The sequence below is a fragment of the Lontra canadensis genome, unplaced genomic scaffold (genome assembly GCF_010015895.1).
Source record: "Lontra canadensis isolate GAN:19392208 unplaced genomic scaffold, GSC_riverotter_1.0 scaffold61, whole genome shotgun sequence".
NCBI classification, from domain to species: Eukaryota; Metazoa; Chordata; class Mammalia; order Carnivora; family Mustelidae; genus Lontra; species Lontra canadensis.
In genome coordinates, this window is record NW_022631055.1 from 9,221,711 (window position 1) to 9,243,995 (window position 22,285).

The following is a 22,285-nucleotide window of genomic DNA, read 5'->3' on the forward strand; positions in this document are numbered from 1 at the left end:
GCCAGCCCTTGCCTCCCACAACAGAGGCCTCATGGCTTAGACGTGTCCTGTGCGGGCTGGTAAGCAGCCTCGAAGACACAGACCTCTGGACCCCCTGGGGTTGGTTCGGTCCATCAAGTCCTGTTCTCTGGAGCATCTCCAAGGCCGGTGTGGCCATAGTCACCTGGCTTGTGCCTGAAACTTCCTATAGAAACCAATACTAACAGGCAGGCTTGTTGGAGGAGCCCGCTGCAATCCCTCCCAGGCCCCAGGACAGGGACTCCTCTTCCTGAGCAATGTGGCCACGAGACAGAACCCCACACCTGCTCCACCAGGCTAAACTACGCTGCCTCCCAGATTTAGAAGCTGACAAGGACTGTCCAACAGGACTCCAAGACGTATTTACAATGTCCATGTCCAGGCTGTTCCCTTCCTTCTCACACATTGCCTGGTGGCAGGAGCAGAGGATATGCTGGGTGGGAAGGGCCAGAATCAGCCTCAGCCAGACCCCATCTCACCTACAAGTCCACTCTGCTCCATGAGCACTGCACATTCCTGGTCCCGGCTGTCAGAGACATCCCTCCAGAACCATCCACAACACCTGTAGTAGCTCTGCCCTGTGGTGGGCCCTGCAAAGTCCCTTGGAGCCACTGTTCTTAAAGCGGGGGTCAAAGTGGCCTTGACACACCTCATTCAGTGCTATGGGTTGGTTTAAAAGGTCTGTGTGTAAGTAAGGTAATATTATAAAGAAGCGTATCTTCCAATAATAACATCTAACCATTAGCTGTCCTCTACAACTCAAAGAAAAAGTTACAATCCAGATGAGAATGGCAGTCAATGGGAAGGAACTTCCCAATGTCACCTAACCCCACGCGCTCCTTCCAGCCAGCACAATACTCAATCCATACCTCAGAGCAAGGCAGGGGGGTGGGGATGGGGGGGGGGGCTCTTTAGGGCTAATTTATTAGTGCCCAGCCCAGGCTGGGAAACAACTACCATGCTCAAGGGAGCGCTGGTTAAATAATCTACAGCACAGCCTGGCAAAACAGAGAAACTTCGCAACAAGTACCAAGATACAGTAAGCGGAGAGCATGAGGGGGACAGCGGATGGGGAACGTGATACTGTGGACATGAAAACAATTGTTAATGTGTACCTACATAACATCTGCTGGCATATACACAATCTTTTGGGAAGAATACACAAAAAAACCATAGCACTGGTGTCTCTAGGGAGGGAATCTGGGTGGCTGGGGTAGAGGCTGACTTTACCATATAGGATGCTATAGCTTATAATTTTTGAACCAGGAACAGGTAGGCCTATTGTAAAACATAACATGTTATCAAATACATCCATTCCAGCTAAGTATAAGCAGGTTTGGGGGACTTGCACCAAGTAACATTAGTGTACAGCCACTAATAAGAAGGTAGAGGCTTCAAAGGGGTGCTTCTCTGGGTTGGTGTCACCCCAGCAGGTGGGGAAGTTGGTAAGGCTGCACGTGCTGCTGGCCAGAGTGTCCATCACCTCGCCCCTCCCAGCATCCCCTGCACACTGCCCCATGTCCCTCTTCTCCAGCCTTGTTCTTCCGCCATGTTTCTCTCCCTATGTCACTATGTCACACGGCATAGTGACGTTTATGCTTGCAGTTCTGGAGTCACAGACCCTGAAAGGAGGAGCACGATTTAGCACAACCACAAGCCAAGCCCTTCCCCATCATCTCTCACTACCAACCACCCTCCCCAGCCGCTGGCAACAGGCTTGACTGTTTTATGTCTGCACTGCACCCCCTGTGTGGAGACCCCACCAGGTCATAGGAAGAGCATGTGTCTGTGGCAGAAGGAGGGCCAGCTGAAGCGGTTTCACAGCAGGGAGAGGACCCTGAGATGATATCTGTCTCCATAGAAACCCATATTTCTGGGGTTCTTCACACTCCCAACACTTTCTTTTCCTCACAGCTAGTCTAGAATATTCTTCCCTGGTCCTGTTTCATTTCCATCATTTCACAGGCATGTCTTCCTGATCAGCACGGTGGGCTCTGGAAGCCCTGCATCCGGGTTCGTGGAGCAGCGGCGCCCAGGCCACTGAACGGGAATGAGGGCGCCCATCTTGGCCCACAGATCCAGTTAGAGCACAGGTACGGTTACAAAAATGATGATCGTTTAAGAAAAGGTCTCCTCAAACTCCTAAAAAATACTCTGGAATTGCTTTTGTCATTTAAAATAGTGAGAAGCAAAAACAAACTAAAAAAGTTTTTTAAAAGTCTGAAAAGTCTCCTGTGTGAGATGAAGTTCCCAACTTGAAAAGGGCCTGACAGACCTGGAGCCCCTCAGTGAGCTGACTCTGCCTCTCCAGAGCCTCCTTCCTGAGCGTTACCTCCAGTCCTCCGCACACATCTCTTTTGAAACCCCCAGCTCAAGCTATCACCCCCACCCTTAACACATAACTCTCCATGAAGTCCTGTGATGTCCCCAAGACCCAAGGAGGAGGCCACCATTCCTGTGCACCCCATCCTCCTGGGCTTCTTCTAGTTCCTGTGATACCACACTTACAATCCCGTGCATATGGGTTTGTTCACATTTAGAACAACAATCAAACAACAATCAAAGGTTGATCACATTTACAGACAAAAAATCCAAGAGGACCAAGCCCTAAGAAGGTGTGGCACCTTCTTCCCAGAGCAGCAGAAATGCCAGCTAGATTCCAGCCAGCTGGCTGACAGGCCCTGTGTGCCGAGGACACAAATGCCAGGGCACAGCAAGGACGCATCAGGGACCCAAGCAGCCAGGTTTGCTTGCACCCTGAGAACTGACTGGAGCCACAGTTGTCCCACAAGCTCCGGTCTCACTTCCCTCTCCTAAGTGAGACTAAACCCCAACTTGACCTCTGGGAAATGGGCTGTCCTCCTAGGACAGACTGAGGCTTTTCTTGCACTTTCGTCAATGAAATGGTAGCTTTGTCCATTCACTTACTCGAAAAGCATGGTTTACACACCTATTTTGTACCAGGCACTGGGGGATACTCTGGAGATATAAAGAAAACTGAGCTACTGTTACTGCCCTGAAGGACATTTATGTCCTATGACATCCCAGATCCGTTATGTTCACTGGGCATGTCCCCAGAGAACAATCTTCACAAATGTGAGTGCCACTGTGGGACACAATAACACCCCCCCCCAACCCCGCAATAAAACACAGTGAAGCAGAATTTAATATTTTAAGTGATTTCCTCTGGATCCCTAAGGATTTATTGTCAAGGAGCTACACACCAAGAAGGAGAGGGTACGGGGCTCCCAAACAGGGGTACAGGTGAGCCAGGCACTCAGCCCCATGAATGCCAGCCCTTCAGGGAGCCTGTACTAGGTTAGCTTACTCTGATGCTGTTTTTCGTTTGGCGGCCTGGCACTCACCCCCTAATTACACTCCATTAGTGGAACTTGTACCCACCCTCTCTCAGATCACTCATCTTGGGGGCGTATGTGGTCAGCTGGAATCCTGAGTTCCCCAGCATCAGGGGCGAATGCCTGACCCAGATCCACTTAGCATTACTCCTTCCCCTGGGGCAGTCTAGACCTGCACTGCCTGTCTTGTCTCCCACTAGACAAAGCATTGCTTGAGCGCTACACAATCCTGACCTAGGACTTCAGTCTGTGCTCCATAGACTCTCCACTTCGGGTGTCTCTAGGCCTGTGGTGGTCGCCATCTTGAACTCAGATGCTGCCCTAATGCCTGCTATGTCTCTGGCAAGGGTTCCCAGGCCAGTGGCCACATGAAGTATGCTGACAGCCACCTTCTACAGTCAGCAAAGCTTTCAAGAACTTCTGCCTTGTCTGTACTTTTCTCCCCGCACCAGACTCCCTCAAAGGTGCTTTCCCCTTTAAGAGTGGGAGACGAAACATGGAAATCAGAACACTTCCCTCCTGGCCAGGGCCCCACTTTCTGCATTTATACTGCAGACTGAGGGTGTCCCAACAATCTTTGTTTCCCCTGAAAAAGCACAGCATCTAATTCACTGGGGCCAGACACCCACATCAGCACCTGTGGAATAGGAAGGCAAGTTCCATATAACACATGGACCAGAACACCCATGGAGGGAGGAGAAGAGTTCTACAAAGTTTGATGGACACCTCCCTTAAGTAAAACACTTCACTCTCAAAGATGAAATGAAAAACCCGTGTTCACACTGAGAAAGAACTGGCTAGCAAAATAATCTGGGGGGTGCCTGGGTGGCTCAGTGGGTTAAGCCTCTGCCTTTGGCTCAGGTCATGATCCCAGGGTTCTGGGATGGAGCCCCGCATCGCATCGGGCTCTCTGCTCAGCGGGGAGCCTGCTTCCCCTCTCTCTCTCTGCCTGCCTCTCTGCCCACTTGTGATCGCTCTCTCTCTCTGTCAAATAAATAAATAAAATCTTAAAAAAAAAAAAAATCTGGAAGAGAAGCACCAGCTCAGGCAACCATGATTCCTGCTGGGATATGAGTGAAGATGCTCTGCTCATGCCTACAGCTGCCGCTCCTGGGGCAGAGAAGATGAGAAAGGGCCGTCTGATAATCCTTGCCTTTTTAAAACATGAGGTTAAATTTTTTTTTAAAGGTTTAGAAAAATTACTACAGATTAGCCAATTTCCATCAGTAGTTTTGGAAACACAAAAAGTAATTTCCCTATTTCATAGGCATGAATTCAAAGAGTGTTCCTCTGTAAAGATTCCTGAATACATGCATGTCTACACCACTAAGTCCCAGGAATTCTGGTCAGACAGAAAGCAAAGCATGGCTCCTCAGGGGAGCTCAACTTCCTGTAGCTACTGCCCTGCTAGGGATGTGTGTGTTTGTGAGTGTGTGTGTGTGTGTATCCACAAAATATGTGCAAGTACATGCATGAACAGTGAGTGTGAGCATGAGTGGTGCGTGAGTACTCACGACAGGTGTGTGTGTCAAGCACATGCACTGGACTGGGGTGGAAGGAAAGGTAAAGTAAAGCTGGCCAGCCTTACCCAGGTGTGCAGCAGACAAATACTTAGACCCAGACACTGGGAGGCCTCTTCTCCTACCCATGCCTATTCCTTGGTCTAACATCTGACCATTGGAGAGGCCCTCTTTAGAGTTTAGGAATTGCCAATACATATATCCTTCTTAAAATCCAAATGCCTCAAAAAGAAAGACACATTCAGTTTTGCTAACATCTAGAATAAATTGGCTACTACATCCCTTTCACCCAACAGAGCAGACACTTGGGATCACTCTTCTGAAAGGAAAAGCAGGACAAGGAAAGAAAGAGGCAGGACCCTGGTGCCATCCCCAGTTCAGCTAGTAAGGCTGGCCCTCCTCACACCTGGGGAGGGGACATGTCCATGGGAGATTCAGGGCGGGGAAGGATGAGCCAGCCCTGGAGACTATGGCAGGGAAAAGCTTGTCTGCCTCCTCTTGGCCCCCCTACTCTAAAGCCTCTTCCCACTCAGGGCATTGTGTCCAGAGGCCCTTGCCTGATCTCACATGCTGCCTGAAATGCCCCCACCCAGGAGGCCTTCCCTCTAGACACACCCATGGGTTCAGAGGCACCAGAGGAACTACTGGTGGGAAGCAGCTCTGGGCCATAACCCTTGGCACTGGCCCTGAGAATTTGTCTGCCATTTCCGTTTTTTCAAATGAGGAAATGAAGGAACAAAGGGATCAAGTGATGTCTTTCGAGTTCTTGTATGAAAGCAATGGAGAAGTGAGAAAGGTCTCAAGCTCTCAACTTTTTAGTTAGCCATCCCATGCCTACAATCTCCCCAAAGGTTTCCCCAAAATTCTGCCAACATCTTCCCAACAAGCATTAAAAACTCACTTTCCCAAAAAGACAGCTTGCAGGAAAGACACAGGGAGTTGCCTCCAATGTGTATCCTTCGTGCCCTCCTTTGTCGTGGGCCCAGGACCCTGACGTTTAGTTGGCAAGGGGCTGTCCGCCTCCCTTGCAGCTAGCTGTGGCCAAGGGTTTGGTACTTGCCAACAAGATGTACAGACCCAATTGATGAGTTCTCAGGAAGTCTGCCTTCCTCCCGCCTGGTGTCTGGAAGGCCCCTGAGCTGGCCTTACCCCTAGTTGCCACCCTAGACAGGAGGCGTTGGGCCTCACGGCAGGGAAGGCAGAACACAAACTCTGACTGCAAGAAAGCCTGCCTGTCCTTACGAAGCCTCTTTTTCTTCACAGTGTTTCCTGTTCTATACAGCTAAATGTTAACCCTAACCATTTTATCATGCCCTGCTCATATCCAATGGTGGAAAATGCCCCCATCCTGGAATGCGGACAGCTAGGGAGAAAGAAGGATACTATTTTAGATTCAGTTCATTAACAATTCCCTTTTTCCAGAAGGAGTCGGGAATGCTTTAAATAAAGCATTCTCAATTTACCCCAAGCTCCAGGCTAGAGTGAGAACATTCTCACTAGACCTTATAAGCATCATAAGATTCATTTTGTTGAGGGGTTATTTCATGAAACAGTTTCTCCCCCATATAATCAACATTTATAATCCTAAAAAAAAAAAAAAAAAAAAAAGCAACCAATCCTATTTCTAGGCCTGAGTAACAAGCTCAAAAAGCTTTAATAGGCTGAATTCCTGTTTACTGCCCAACCATTTAATGGCTTGGTTTGCATATTTAGTGCAGGTTGTGAGGTAAAAACAGCCCTGTTTTTATTCATTACAGTTAGTTCATTCAAAGTGGTTCATGGTCTAAGCCACCGGCTGCTTGGAGCCATGATAAAGATGGGTACAATCCTTAACAGTTTACAAAGCAGCCACCCTGTGGATCTGTGATGCTGGTCAGGCCCTGGGATTCCCAGTTCCCAGGAATGACACGGCAATCACCACCCTAGGATCTAGTATCTCATCTCATCCTGTTGGGAGTGAATTTGTTCCAGGACGGTCTAGAGCCCTCTCTGCTATGGAAGGGGCTGAAGCTGGGCTGGCTGCTGTAATGAGGGCAGACCTGAACAGCAGACAGGGTGGTCTGGCCTGATGCTTCTTAACCACCGGCTCGGTATAACAGTGGCACTACCATCACAGAGGCACCCTTCTCTCTGAGTCAGTCCGCCAGCCTGCAAGGGGCTTCTCCCTGCTCCACAAACTGTCTGCGGGCTTTTCACCTCTCTTTGATCCACAAGGTTAACTCCTAAGCTTGGTAGAGATATTTGACTAATTAAGGAATGATGAAATAATTGAGTTGACTCAAAATGCAAACATCTTTCTCTCTCCAGTAAAGTTCTTCAAAATACCATACAGTTCGAAGGCACCTACAATGGCCAAAGGTATCTTAGGCCACTGCTGGTACATTGCCAACTCTGTGCAAGATTTGCACTATCCAGTAAGACAGGTTCCTGTTCTCATGGGCTCTGCAGTGTTTCCAGGAGAAAGACACACAAATGAAGACTGTGACAGCCTTTAGCAATGGAAGCATCCCTGAAATGTGCTCAGGGCTCTTCTTGGAGGGACAGCATTCATACAGTCGTATTCATCTGAAACTCTGTCTTCAATCCTTTCTCATCACTTTATGCTTTAACTAATAACTTTAAATCCACACACCTTTTAAAACGTCAGGAATGGATAATAGGAAATAAAATAAGCCAAAAATAGAGTAAAAGGAGGCCACAGAGAGGGAGATGGAGAAGTCAGGGAAGGATACGAAACTGCCAGAAAGGGACAAGCTGGGTCTGAACAGCTGTGCATAAATTATCGGGGAAAACATCATGAAGTAGAGTGGCCTCCATCCGTCTACGAAAACTGGTAAGGATTTGGGTGTCAACATGCAACCAAGAGCTATACTGGGGGAATACATGCAAAGGGCCTCAGAAGGGGGGTGTGGGAAAGTGTGCAGGGTGGAAGAGCCAGAGAAAGGCACTGGGCACTCTACGTGGACCAGGAGGAGTCTGGGCTACATGATACACAGACAGCTTCGCCCTCCACGGACATATCCAGTGCTCAGCAGGGTCCCTGACACTAAGTATGTGTACTCTAGGAAGCTGCTGCTGAATCACTGCAGAAGGGAGCCAGAAAGTGAAAGAGGAGAGGCAGGAACCTGATTCCCAAGGCCACTTCCCTAAATACTGTGTATGTATGTGGGTGTCACCCAATACTAACTTTACCCATGCAGCCCTCAGGCACCATCACAACTCTGCTTCATAGTTGGCTCAGGGGCCAAGGAAGAAAGAAATGAGGGACTCACCTTTACCAGATGAAGGAGAGAAGAGGTTGGTTTCGGACGTGGTTTTTACCAAGTCACTTGGCAGGTTAGGGGCAAAATCCAAATGCAGGCTTCTCTTCTGTTCTGGGTGGACACAGTCTACCAGCAGACTGTTTCCCTAAGGCCAATCCACTCACCTGTGACTCTCTCCTCTTCAGAACCAGAAGAGTAACAATGTTTGGAAGATTCTGGGGTATCCTGACATTTCTTGGCACACAGTCCCATCTTAATTGGGCTCTGTTATTGCATTTAATCAGCCATTAGATTATCACCCAGTTATGTAATGTGATCACTTTGTTTAACATTTGTATAGGCAGAACACAGCCAAAGCAAGAAGAAAGGTGAAAATACTTAACATCCATTTCACACAATCACAAGTTTTTATGTGCTTTACAACAACAACAAAAAAGTGTCAGTAGAAGGCTTAGCTGAGTCAGTGACCACTCACAAAACTTTAGGATGCCCCTCCCACTTCCCTGTTTCCCCTCTGCCCACATCCTTCTCTGACCTTTGCTGGCAGTCCCCTTGCAGAACCTTCTTCTTCTGCAACATTTCCCCTCAGAGCTACCCTGGGCAGTAGTCAGAGATGGATGTACTATAGCCCTTTGTATACTTTTTTTATGGCTGTTATGCTTTTAATGGAGGGAGACAGAAAATGCATCAGTGTTAAGAATGTTTTACATACTCATTAGCGTATTGATTCATGTAAACTTAGGAATACACAGTGTGTTAGACTTCAAAAAGTTTCCTGCAACCTATGATAACAGAAAAGCCTTCTTATGTTTTTACCTGCCACCTTTATAATTACAGTCTAAATAGTATCTGGGGTTGGCTGGGTTGGGGGAGCACTAAAAAATAACAGGAGGCTCTTTTCTGCTATAGTTCAAGAATTCTAATAGAGTGGTATGGCAATGACTACAGGGCAGTGAACTTTCCCCGAAGGAAAGTTCTAGGTGACTACATCACAAACTTTAAAAGTACTGCAGTAATGTTGCTTGGTAACAGATAGTGATGGTACTTATCATGGTGAGAACTGAATAATGCAGAGAATTGCTGAATCATTATGTTGTACACCTGAAACTAATACAACACTTATGTTAATTATACTTCAATTTAAAAATTCTTATATCTTTAAAAAGTATTTCTAATAACATATAGGCAAGCTGAGTCGCTTAACAATGTGCAAGCCTGGAAAACAGCTAATATATCTCATCCCAGAGAATTTCGAAACATTATAAATCCCATTTTTCTTTCACAGAGAAACTTTCTAAAGCATGGACATGACTTGAAGGATATTGACAAAACAGAATATAGTTTTTAAAATATGGGCAAAAAAAATGGGAAAAACAGACTTACACACCCCATAAAATTGAGAGGAAAGATACTGAGTCTCCTACAAGATAGTAACTTCCCTACTACACTGGCCCAGAGCACTGCAATGCACAAATCTGTTTACATTATTTAACTCACACAACCCCCTGTGGGCCAGGCACTTTCCCCATTTCCCCAGATGAGAATGCTGATTTAGCAATTTATCTTGTCTCCCTCAAAACCAGACACAGACACCCCAAAGAGATTACTGCCTTCGCTTTGTGACACAAACCAGACTAACACCTGCATTAATGCACAACACATGCTTCCCAAAGGCAACCGAGGTAACTTGGAAGCTGTTACTACTGTTAAGTCACAAAAGATCACAGAGGGAATCTCAGGCCGCCACGGCTCTGATGGGACCAGCCTCAAAACAAGGTGGATCTGGATACCCGCCTTTTTCCTTATTTCATTCTATACTGAGTTGCTTGACTCACTTGACTCAACTTGACCCACTGAGTCGCTCAGCGTAGTCCTGCTAAGGATCCTCAACATCGTCAGTTGGCTCCGGCCTCCAGGTGGTCAAACACCACAGACGATAAACCAGAGCAAGACCACAATACACAACATCTACATCCCTTGTGCTGCTGTCCCCCTGGGCTCTGGCTCCATTCCCACTGGCCCACCCTGCTGAAAGCCCCCTTACACTTTTAAAGATCAGCAGTTCTCCATCTGTGGGAAGTCACAGACCTCTAAGGTTCGGTTGAAGGCCAGAGGTTCTCTCCCCAGGAAAAGACACAATGTGTGTGTGTGTGTGTGCGTGTGCGCACACACGTGGGTGTGTGTGTATACACACATACATATGCGTGGCCAGGGTAGCCCCCTCCTCTCTGTGCTCCGCTGTCAGATTTGACACATTTTTGCCAAAACTGACAGTAGGAAACACTGACATTGTAACAATACCCAAATACACACCACATGCAAATAACTACATGTTTTCACCAAAAATGCCTACCCTTCCTATAAGACATGTAGTTGCATGTTTTCTATTTTATTTTTTAAAAAGTTTTAAATTCTGGCTACAATCTCAAATTGATTTCGCAAACCACTGCTGTTTGAAAAACACCTTTCTGGACCTTTCCCACCCTGTCTCCTCCTCAGCTGCTCTTCTGTCCTCAACAATAAGTACCAATATAGGACAGCAGGGTATGAGATTTCCTGGATTAAGCTGAACTTTGAAAAGTCAAGAAAATCTAGAAATACCTTGGAAAGCCTTTGGAAAATTAAGAAAATCTAGAACTATCTCAGCTTACCAGTTTCTGGAAAAATCTGGAACAGCAGGCTATTTTGAGCTCACAAATTACACCAGACCTGTACTTGCAAAAGGGATCAACAAAGCAGGTCACACTGGGCAGAGGCATTGAAAGTGGTCTCCGGACCAACTTCTTAAGCATTCCCAAGTCCCTACTAACTGTACTGCTCTCTCTGTCTCTTTTTTTTTTTTTTTTTTTTTTGAGTAAGGAGTGTTAGAGTAAGCAAGCAAACCCTACCCATCAGAACCTGCTTCCAGAATGGCTCTGAAAAGTGAGTCATAAGGACCAGCCCAGATCCTCAGCAGCTGGCCCAGTGGACTCCCATCCCTGCTAGGCCAGAGATAGAACCTGGGGTTGGGAGGTTGCCATCTTGCTTTCTTTAGTCCTAAGGGGAGGATGTGGGCCACTCTCAAGGGAGCTGGAGTGGCTGCAGGCATGGAGGCTGGGAAACAACGGGGCCAGTTAACTGGGGCACAGGCTGGGGGGATGGGGCATGGAAAGCAAAGATACCTAAAGGCTCCTCCATTTGCACCAGGGGCTGACCACCCAACACTCATCCTCCCTTCTTCCTACTCTGGGAACAATCCTGTCTGGATTCAGGAAAAGCCAGCCCCACCTCCAGCTGAGGAATGCAGGTGGTCTTGGTTAGACAAGCAAGTCTCAGACTTGACCTTGCATCATATCACCTGGAGGGCTTGCTAAAACACAGTGCTAGGCCCCGTCCCAGAGTTTCTAATTCAGTAGACTGGGGTGGTGCTGCACTTCTAATGAGTCTCGGGGGTTGCTGATGCCACTGGTCAGGGGCCCGGAGACCACTTTCAATGCCTCTGCCCAGTGTGACCTGCTTTGTTGATCCCTTTTGCAAGTACAGGTCTGGTGTAATTTGTGAGCTCAAAATAGCCTGCTGTTCCAGATTTTTCCAGAAACTGGTAAGCTGAGATAGTTCTAGATTTTCTTAATTTTCCAAAGGCTTTCCAAGGTATTTCTAGATTTTCTTGACTTTTCAAAGTTCAGCTTAATCCAGGAAATCTAACACACCTAAGCCAATCAGCACACAGCATTCTCAAGACCTCCTGACCTGGATCCTGGGGAGGCCGCGTGGTCCTCACTGATCTCACAGACCAGAGGGAGGGCTGCTAGACCATGGCTAGGGACTGGCTGGTGTCAAGAGCAGGGAAACACACAGTCCAGCTGACCATAAGGACCATCTCATCATCCTGAGGAGGCTGACTCTGGGATGATAGCAGTGATGGCTAGAGAGAAAAATCTAGGTCCTTGATGAAATTGCAAAACTTCTGACAGAGTAGAACTCCAGTTCTATGAGATAGTAAATGACCTTATTGTTTGCTTGGCAGCCAAAAGCACCCCAACAGACACACCCCACAATCCAAGGAGACTCCTGAACCGGGCATCCCTATTACGTAAAAGGACCCTGTTCTCCAGAAACATATACTTGCCTAAATGCATTTCCTTCACACTTCCAGACTTTGTACACCTAGGTCATCCTTCTTGAAAATTCTAAATAGTGGGTTAGAGAATGAACCATCTGAAATGCAGGCAACACAGGACAAGGGAAGGAGTTCTACATCCTGGAATGAATGAATTTTATCAGAGAGCAGCTGATACCAGCTGTACAAGAGCTACAGTAGGGGTGTGCGGAACAGAAAGAGAGGCAGAGGATGTCAGGAGAGCTCAGAATTCCACCTATAAATGCAACAGGAAGGGCACTGCATAAACTCCAGGCCAGGAGAATTACCAGATGTCTGAGGGAAAGGCTCTGACAGCATCCCAGGAAGGGAGCTGCAAGGAGCTGAATGCTTTCCTCCTCAAGAGATCCCTTCCCAGAGGAAGCCCCTCTGTCTTCCTGACCCCATTCCAGAAAATGGACATGCCTTCATAACCACAGACCCTCCCCAGCTGGACCTTTCTTGCATCCGAGACCGCCACTGGGTGAACCTTAGGATTCCACCTTGAAAGTGCTGCAGCATCTCACCTGCCGCAGGTTAAGGACTATAAGCCAACACTAGGGGCTGGCTGGCAGGCACATGATAAAGGATGCGTGCAGACACCATATTGAGGAGACAAGCACACAGCACCCAGGGGCCCTGATTCTCCGTTTTCCAGCCCGCTTATGATGAAAAGGATGGTGAAACCTGAAGAGAAAACACTGCTCTCGTTCCAAGTTCCACACTGCCCGCTCGTGTTGGGCACGGGAACTCATTATCAAGAGTCATGTCCCTGAGCTAGCAGGAATCAGGTGCCATTCCAAGCACCTGACGTGTATTAACTCATTTAAGTCCTCCCCCACCCAACAAGCCTCTGGGGTTGCAGAGGAGCAAACCAAGAGACACAGAAAGATTGAGCTACTTGCCCAAGGTCACATAGCTGCTGGAGGCTCTCAAGGACTTTGACTCCAGAGTCCACAACAGTTCGAGAAATAAAATAAATGGTTTTGAAAGACGTGTAGGCTCAAAGACCCTTACTTACAGATCAAAACACTAGAAATAGAAAATGATTGATATTGGGGGCTCCAGGTAATTAATTCCCATTCCTACATTGATACAATAAAGTATTTATTTTTAAGTACTGTACAGGAAGCTATATGATTTAATGGAAGTGGTACTAGATTCAGACAGCCCTAGGTTTGAATCCTAGTTCAAGACTTTCTAACCACTCTTAGGTAGATACCTTAGCCACCCCTCACCCAGCTTCCTCCTCAATACCACAGCTCATCTTCTCACAAGACCTTGCAGGGGATGCCTATAAACACTTGGCCCAGGGCCTGGGATATAGAGGATGCTCAGAAAACAGTAGTTTTCTTCTCCTCTAGGATGAAAAATGCATCATACTTAAGGAGACTTCTAAGGCTGCCAAGAATAAAGTCTAAAGTTATAGTAACTTCCACAATGCAGTAATATAAAGAAAACCTAATGAGAAAAAAATGCACAAAGGAGACGCACAGGTAATTCACACAAGCAAAAGTAGAAATGAGCACAAAAAGGTTTTCAATATTTTTGGTAATTTGGGAGATGTAATTAAAATAATAATGCCTTCTTTATCCATTAGATTGGCAAAAATTGACAAGATTTATACTCTTCAGTGTTGGCAGAGTTAAAAAGAAACAGGCAGTTTCACATCCTAATGGAAGGAGTACAAAGTGAAAGCCTCTTATAAGTGGGGGCAATCTGGCAGAGCTATCCATTTAAAATTACTCTTTGACCCAGAAACTCTACTTCTAGGGATCTAGAAGACTGAGATATTTGTGAGTATTAACAATAAGTTGATTCACAGATTCTCCACTATTTTTAGAGTAGGAAATTGGAAATAACTGAAATATCCATTGATAAAGGATAGTTAAATAAATTATGATAAACCCATACTCTGGAACATAGACCAAAAACAAAACAAAACAAAGGCCTTTTCATGTCAGTACATATAGATCTCCAGAATACAGCGTTAAATTTAAAATGCAAACCAGAGAAAAATTTGTGGACTGTGTGAATGAGTGTGCATGTCCCTAAAAAGGCCTAGAAGCAGCAACACCTCAGTAGCAATGAGCACATAGCATCCCAACCTTGGTTTTTTAAATACCACTCTCTATGACAAGGAACAAAGACTCTTTGGAGAAATGGCAAAATGCAGGACTGGAAAGTACAAGCCAAGTGTTGAAGGTTTTGTGCCACAGAGTAAAGAAGTCCTCCAAGAATGATGAGGATGTGTCAAAAGGACACAAGGGGCTCCTGCAGGCTAAGTCTGGGACAATTTTAGCAATAAAATGAACAACAAGAGTAAGAGACTATTATCTATTGCATAAATCAGGAATTCGTGAATGCAGAGGTGTAAATGGAAGAATAAACACAGGAGAAAGAAATGCTCTTCCTTTCAGTACAATTCCAACTGGTAGGTATAGAAAGAAATATGGAATTAGAAAAGCACCATCTGTCAGCCGGCATAATACTAGTTCAGGTAAGACTCATCAATGGATTCTAAAATTAGACAAAGTATGGGGAGTAACAGTGTATTTACAGAGTCTGGGGTTAATCTTACTAAAAGATACATATTAGTTACAAAGGGAAAATGATAATTTTTCTGTAAGGGAACCTGGAAGGCGCCACTTTACTCAAGTGATCAAAGTTAACCTGACCAGTGACTGGGACTAATCAACAGCATATGCCTCCTCCTGCTGGGGCATGCTGAGATGGCTGCAGGGTCACCCCGGTGCTACTCTTGCCAAAAGCAGGTAATCTTAATCTAATCAGGAGGAAACTGCAGGCAAACCCAAACTGGGAGACATCATCCAAAAAAAAAAAAAAAAAAACAGGTGGCAAAAATGTCAATATCATGAAACACAAAGACTCAGTAACTGTTCCAGATGAAAGGACAATAAGGAGGACAATTTGACACAATGTATAATCTTGGATTTTCTTTTGCTCCAAAGGACATTACTGGAGCTACCAGCAAAATCTGGAAAAGACTTATATATTAAATAAGAATGTTGTATCAGTGTTCGATTTCCTGATTTTTAATAACTATACTGTTGTTATGTAAGAGAATGTCCTTGTTTTTAAGATACACACAATAAAGTACTTAGAGGTAAAAGGACATCATGTCTCTAGGTTACCGTTAAACAGTTCAGAAAAAAGTAATGACACATGAACAAATACGAGAGAAGGGTAACGCAAATTACGATTTGGAGAATGTGGGTAAAGAACAGCCAGAAATTCTCTGGATTATTCTTGCAACTTTTCAGTATAACCGAAATAATATTTTTTAACAATTTAAAAAGAGCAAGGTGTGCATATGTACAGAAATATGGGTAAATTCCTGGGGATTTGGTTCATGATGGCATTCTGCTTTAAAGCAAAATGGTGTTAATACTGGTCTCCCCAGAATACACTCTCCTCACAGAGCTTCTCTTCCAGAAAGCCAGAAAAATATGTTTTGAAGGATCTCTCAAGACCAGCTCATTAATCAAGTTCTACAAAAGAAGCAACCACATAATCAAGCCTTCTTCCCTGCAGACCTGGCACTCTTTTTTTCCTCAGTGAAAGCCAAAGCATCCTGACACCATGAGTAGCTAATGATGCTGAGAACTTTGCTGGAATATGTAATCCATAAAGGAGTTTTCCATGAGAAACAGGTTCCAACCTTGGTCCAAAGTCTCCCCACCCCTCCGTCTTACTGGATTCTTGAGATGCTGCAGGTGGGGGGGGGGGGGTCACTGGTCAGTTGGTCCCCTGTGCCTTTCTGTTCCATTCCTCGGGAGCATTCACAGATCTGCTGGCTGAGCAGAATGTTCCAAGGTAGGCTGCTGGCTAAAAGGACTTGCAGGGTCAGTGGTCCTCTCAGTCATATATACCCCATCTCTCTGGTGTTTAACAGCTCACAACAAGCTCTTGTGTATATTATTTTATTTCATCCTTTCTTTATAGCAACTTTAAAAAAAAATCCTAATACTCAGTTTAACAGCAATACAAGAAAATATACCATTTCCCAAACAATGTAATAAACTATAATGTCTCCCCTTGACTTCAAGTCTAAAGCAGATAAACACTGAGATAGCATAAGCCTCATGAAAAACTGAGAAGTAAAGCAGCCACTAGACTCAGCAGAACAAATTCTATTGCTGAGCCCAGGAGAAATACAGCCCCCCTTTCCCTCTGCAACTGGCTAGCTTCCTTTCTTTTAAGCCCTGTCTTCAGGGCACACTCTGCCAGGAACTTTGGCTGGTTGTTACAGAGGTGTGTTTACAAGACACCACAGGGAATGAGGCCTTGTGGGTTTCCATTCACAAGCAACAACCACCCCTGGGACAGCATCATGGTCTTCTGACAGCAGCCCTCCAACAGAACAACCACACCAGCCTCCCCGCATGGGCACCATCATTCATCTTTCCTCAGAGAAATCAAGGAATCGAACCTTCCAGGAGTAAATATGTTAACAAAAATTCCCCAAAAGCCCTAGCCTAGATCCAGAATCAAAATTTCTCTTAAAGAAAGGCCATTTCAACCAATGAAAAACTAAGTTTAATTCTAAGACAACCTATTCTACATGCATTTACCAACGCCAACAGCACCTACATCCCAAAACAAATGGCAAAGCAGCCTGTTCTCACCTTTTAGAGTTGAGAACATTGAGAACCAGCGTTGGCAAGTAGCAGATCCAGGATTCACACCCAAGTCGGCCTGTTCAGGCCCCAATCCCACTGGCTTGCCCACAGTCCACCCAATCCACTGCGAACCAAGATGAATCAGGCAGAATTTCACTGCAACATTCCCGCTGTCACCCCACCCCCTATTCCCTAGATTTAGATGCCCTGTGGTCGTTCTACTCTTAAGCAGCCTCCCAACTGAACACTTTCAGTTGGCAAAGCAAAAAACAAGAAAAGGGGCTTTACAATTGTTTATACTTCCTTTTCGGCCAGTGGAGTATTTTCATGATCTGTCATTATGGATGAACTCAGGGTGGGAGGAACACAACATTATGTAATGTCAGAGGGCAAGCGACAAGGGAGGTGGGGTGGGGAGAGGGAAAGCAAGCCCATCCCGGATCCCTTCGCCCACAAAGACATAAATCTACCTTTGACATTTTGAGTGTTTCAATCTTCTATGGCCTACACATTCATGACTGGGTTTTCAAGAGATGGTCACAGATCCCTGCAAATTTCTCAGGCCTGAATTAACTGACCAGCACAGCCAGAAAGAAATAATATACAAAAAGCCAAGATGCCAGAAATGTCGGGGGGCTATGGCCCGGCAGAAAAGGGAAGAGTTGGGAGGATGGAGACCAGATGTCCTACACTGAGATGCACGCTTATTTTTACCCGGTTATGTTTGCACCCGAGACACAGCGAGGCCTTCAGCGTCTGGAGTCACTAGATCCAAGCAAGAGCCAAGATGTGGCCTCGGGGTCGACGCGTCCTGCATCCTGGCTCCCCATCGCCCGCTCCAGCTCCGCACTCCCCTCAGCGCGAGACAGCCCGGGTCTCCTACTGGCTTAGGGGTCGGCCTGGCTCGGATTGTTCTCCAAAGACGCAACCACCCGCGAACCGCTAGGCTGTAGGATTTCCATGACAACCGCGGGCGCCGTCTCCGTCAGGCGCACCCGGTACCGAGATGCGCGCCGCGCCCCGCCCCACCCCGCCGGGTGCATCCTTGCACCCAGTTCCTCGCCGGCGCCGCGTCGCCCCCGCGCCCAGCTTGGCCCACCTACCTGGCGCGCCCCGGCCCGCGGCGCCCGCGCCCTGCTGCCCGGCCGTCCTAGGTCCCGCCGGGCCGCGCGCCCGAGCCCCGCAGCAGCAGCGCCGCCGCTTGGTCACCAAGTCACCGGCCGTGGCCCGGCTCTACGTGCTGGTTCTCCTGCGCCCGCCGGTCGCGAACCTTCCGCCCGCGCAGCAATCCGAACTCCGCGGCCGCTGCCGTTGCCGCCGCCACCGCTGCCGCTGCTCTGGAGGTCGCGCTCAGCCCCGCCCCGGCCCCGCCCCGGCCCCGCCCCTTCTCTGCGCATGCTCACTCAGCGACCCCCGGCCGGGCCGCCCCACCCCTCCGGGTCCGCCTCCCTGGCGGAGGAGCAGGGCTGCTGAGACTCCCGCACCAGATTCTACTCCTAGGTTACAGCAAGGCCTCACTCTGATCCTGGACTGAGTCTCCTGCAAGGAGTTCTTGAACATCTGGACTTAATCGGACGATGGCATTTTCGCCCTCACATATACTGAGTCTTGTGAGGCTCGAATGTACCCCCTAAGAAGGTTCCATAGAAGAGTGGTCCCCGGGTGAGACGTTTCTGCCCTTTGCCCCCACTGTGAGCGTGCTTCCCATGGTGCAGGTGCACTCAATCCCTAGCAGACGTTTAGGAAACGGAACATTGAACCCAGAAACAAGAAAAAATTAAAATTATACTTTGAAAATACAGACAAGCAAAAAGAAGAAACCAGTAACAGCCTTGCAGACCTATTCTGGCATAACTGTATAAATATGCAATTATAGACTCTCACCGCATATCAGTTCCTTGCACTTCTCCCCCACAGTCCGCTCTGTTTTTTCATGGGAAAGAAATATATAATAAAGTTTTAGAGGAAACTTTTCATTTTAATATGACTTTAAACCTTAATATTTCTGCTTGAGCAAGAATACTGGACTGACTATAAGCAGGCATTTTATTTTGAAGTCTTTAAATTTTATTAGAAAAAAAGTTCTCCTTAAAAATTCTTTTTTTTTAAAGATTCTATTTTATGTATTTATTTGACAGAGAGAGAGAGATCACAAGTAGGCAGAGAGGCAGGCAGAGGGAGTGGGAAGCAGGCTCCCTGCTGAGCAGAGATGGATGATGGATGCAGGGCTTGATCCCAGGACCCTGAGATCATGATCTGAGCCAAAGGCAGAGGCTTAACCCACTGAGCCACCCAGGCGCCCCTCTCCTTAAAAATTCTTAAACGAAAACTTTTTTAATTCAATAAGCCATAACATTTATCAGAGTTTAGATAAATAGAAAGATTGACTTAAGCCTGACATAAAATTAAAGCCAAGAAAAACTTGTGGAAATCCAAAAATGTTTTTATATCTTATTTTCTAAAATTAGGGTGACCAATATACCTGGTTTACCTGGGACAGCTCCAGTTCATACCTTTTTTCTAGCAAAAGTATTAATAAGATCCTCTTGACATCTCAAAAGTGTTCTCAAAAATGTTCAGATGATCCTATGGCCATACTAGTGTTAATCAAGCCAAGAGTGTTTTTAAATCATAAGCTTTTTAAAAAAAAAACATAAATTCACAAACATTTAAAAATACACAATAGAAAAAAATAAACAATAGTCCAATTTCAAAAAATTCTTTTACCATAATAGTGAGCAATGAATGATGATCAGGCTTCCAATAAACATTTGTCAATTGATTGGCGTGTAATTCAGGATACTCCTAAAAAAGTAATCACATTTCTTTTTTTTTTTTTTTTAAAGATTTTATTTATTTATTTGTCAGAGAGAGAGAGGCAGACAGAGTGGCAGGCAGAGGCAGAGGGAGAAGCAGGTTCCCTGACAAGCAAGGAGCCTGATGTGGGACTCAATCCCAGGACTCTAGGATCATGACCTGAGCCGAAGGCAGCTGCTTAACCAACTGAGCCACCCAGGCATCCCAAATAATCACATTTCAAAGAGACTCTTACTGTCACAAAACAAACAGCGTGGCTGGGGGGGGTGGCTGGGAGTAGGGAGAGGTGGGGTGGGGTTATGGACATTGCGGAGGGTATGCACTATGGTTGAGTGCTGTGAAGTGTGTAAACCTGGCGATTCACAGACCTGTACCCCTGGGGCTAATAATACATTATATGTTTATTAAAAAAATTAAAAATTAAATTAAATTTCAAAAAAGAATAATCACGTTTCAGTAATGAGGAATGGGGTCCCAATTCCACTGTAGAGTGAACATTATCAAGAGAAAAGGAAACCAAGCTTGTTAGTATATATGATGCTATGCATTCTTGAAGCATCACAGTGTGATAGAAGAAAGTATCCTAGAAGTGTGCTGGGGGGAAAGCAACCTTTAGAAGCTCTCAACATGAGGTCCCCAAACACCAGCATTACCATCCTCTTCCGTACTGACTAGAAATGCAAATTCCTGGGCCACATGCTAGACTTGCTAAGTCAGAAGCTGTGAAAGTGGAACCAAGCAATCTGTATTTCAATATGGACCTAAATAATGGACCTAAATAATCTCTACACAATAAATAATCTGATTAAGATAATCTACATACAGTAACTGAGAGCTGAGCAGTGTTATTTTGGGGACTAGAACCAACCAACTTGAGAATTTCTTTTTGGGTCATTAAATATGATATATTTATGTTTATATGTGTTTTCACTAGAGAATATATGTAGCCTTGAAAAACAACAGCCCTGCTGCCATAATGGCTGTGAAAAACAGTGGCCATGCAGCTACCAGAGGGGGAAAGGGATTTGGAGCCCCTCAAAAAGCTCTATCCCCAGAGAAATGTCACTATTGGATTCACTCATATGGCAGCTCACTGGAACAGCTCTGTTCTTGGGGCTTGATTTTAATCAACTTGACTCAGAGCTTACTCTCAGTGAATGTCCTATCCACAGAGCATTTGAGAAAAGCAGTCAGTGGTAATTATCTAAACACTTCAGCTGCCTAAGGTAGTGATACCAGTTGGAACCAACAAGAGACTGACCAAATAACAGGAAATAATCAAGAATTGCTATCCCTTAGTGGACTTTGGAAAGATCTGACACACTTCTGAGAAGCTTCTAGAATCTTTAGATTCTGGGAATCTAAAAGGACACAAACAGAGAGGGCACCGGGTGGCTCAGTTGTTAAGGGTCTTCCTTTGGCTCAGGTCATGATCTCAGGGTCCTGGGATCAAGCTCTACATCAGGCTCACTGCTCAGTGGAGAGATTGCTTCTCCCTCTGCTGCTGTGCTCTCTTGTGTCTGTCTGTCTCTCTGTCAAATAAATAAATAAAGTCTTTTTTTTTAAGATTTTATTTATTCATTCATAAGAGACAGAGAGAGAGACACACACAGAGAGAGGCAGAGGCAGAGCGGGAAGCAGGCTCCCCAAGGGGCAGGGAGAATGATGTGGGACTCATCCCAGGACCCTGGGATCATGGCCTGAGCTGAAGGCAAATGCTTAATCATCTGAGCCACCCAGGCACACTAAATAAACAAAGTCTTAAAAAAAAAAAATTAAAGGACACACACATGTGCACAACGCTCAGGAAAGATGTGAGAAGACCATAATCTCTCACTTTTGGCTAACTTCAAGGCTTTGAGCAAACTAGAGATGAAGACTCAGGCAAAATTGTAAACTGCCTGCCTAAGCATTGAAGATGGGCTTCAACATATACACTCATAAAGGCAGAAAGACATATTGGTTTCAGCATTTGAGAATATCTTTGTCTGATCATTAGCAACTCATTAAGCTAACCAAGCCAGGGCTTCAGTGGTTAAAAATGACAGAGAATACAGACTTTACAGAATTATTCCAACAGAGTCGCTAAACAAAGTAACAACAAACTTTGGGATAGAAGGAAATATGATTTCTAGAATTGTCATATTAGATTATTTAAAGTGTCTAGTTCTAAACAAAAATTTATGAGATATATAAAGAAATGGGAAAGGACCTAAGCTAAAAGTTACTGAATAGAAGGTTCATAAGAAAATACAAATGTTGGGGCACCTGGGTGGCTCAGTGGGTTAAAGCCTCTGCCTTCAGCTCAGGTCATGATCCCAGGGTCCTGGGATCGAGCCCCACGTCGGGCTCTCTGCTCAGCAGGGAGCCTGCTTCCTCCTCTCTCTCTGCCTGCCTCTCTGCCTACTTGTGATCTCTGTCTGTCAAATAAATAAATAAAACCTTTAAAAAAAAAAAAAAGAAAATACAAATGTTGGATTTATGAGACAAAAGCTTTAAATCACTTATTATAAATAGATCCAAAGAAAGAAAATATGTTCAAAGAACTAAA

At 45.8% G+C, this 22,285-nt stretch overlaps 1 protein-coding gene across 6 annotated transcripts in view; it reads right to left on the reverse strand.

Moving 5' to 3' along the window:
- Positions 1-18,231, reverse strand: part of INPP4A (inositol polyphosphate-4-phosphatase type I A) — a 129,550-nt gene extending 111,319 nt beyond the window's left edge. For 3 of the 6 annotated variants that reach the window (XM_032877877.1, XM_032877872.1, XM_032877879.1), the window contains exon 1: positions 18,021-18,231. The gene's annotated coding sequence lies outside the window, so the exon portion shown is untranslated. Of the gene's footprint in view, positions 1-17,631; positions 17,749-18,020 lie in introns of those variants that run through there. The other 3 variants (XM_032877880.1, XM_032877878.1, XM_032877875.1) reach the window with 2 other exon arrangements.
- Between the last annotated feature and the right edge of the window lie 4,054 nt (positions 18,232-22,285).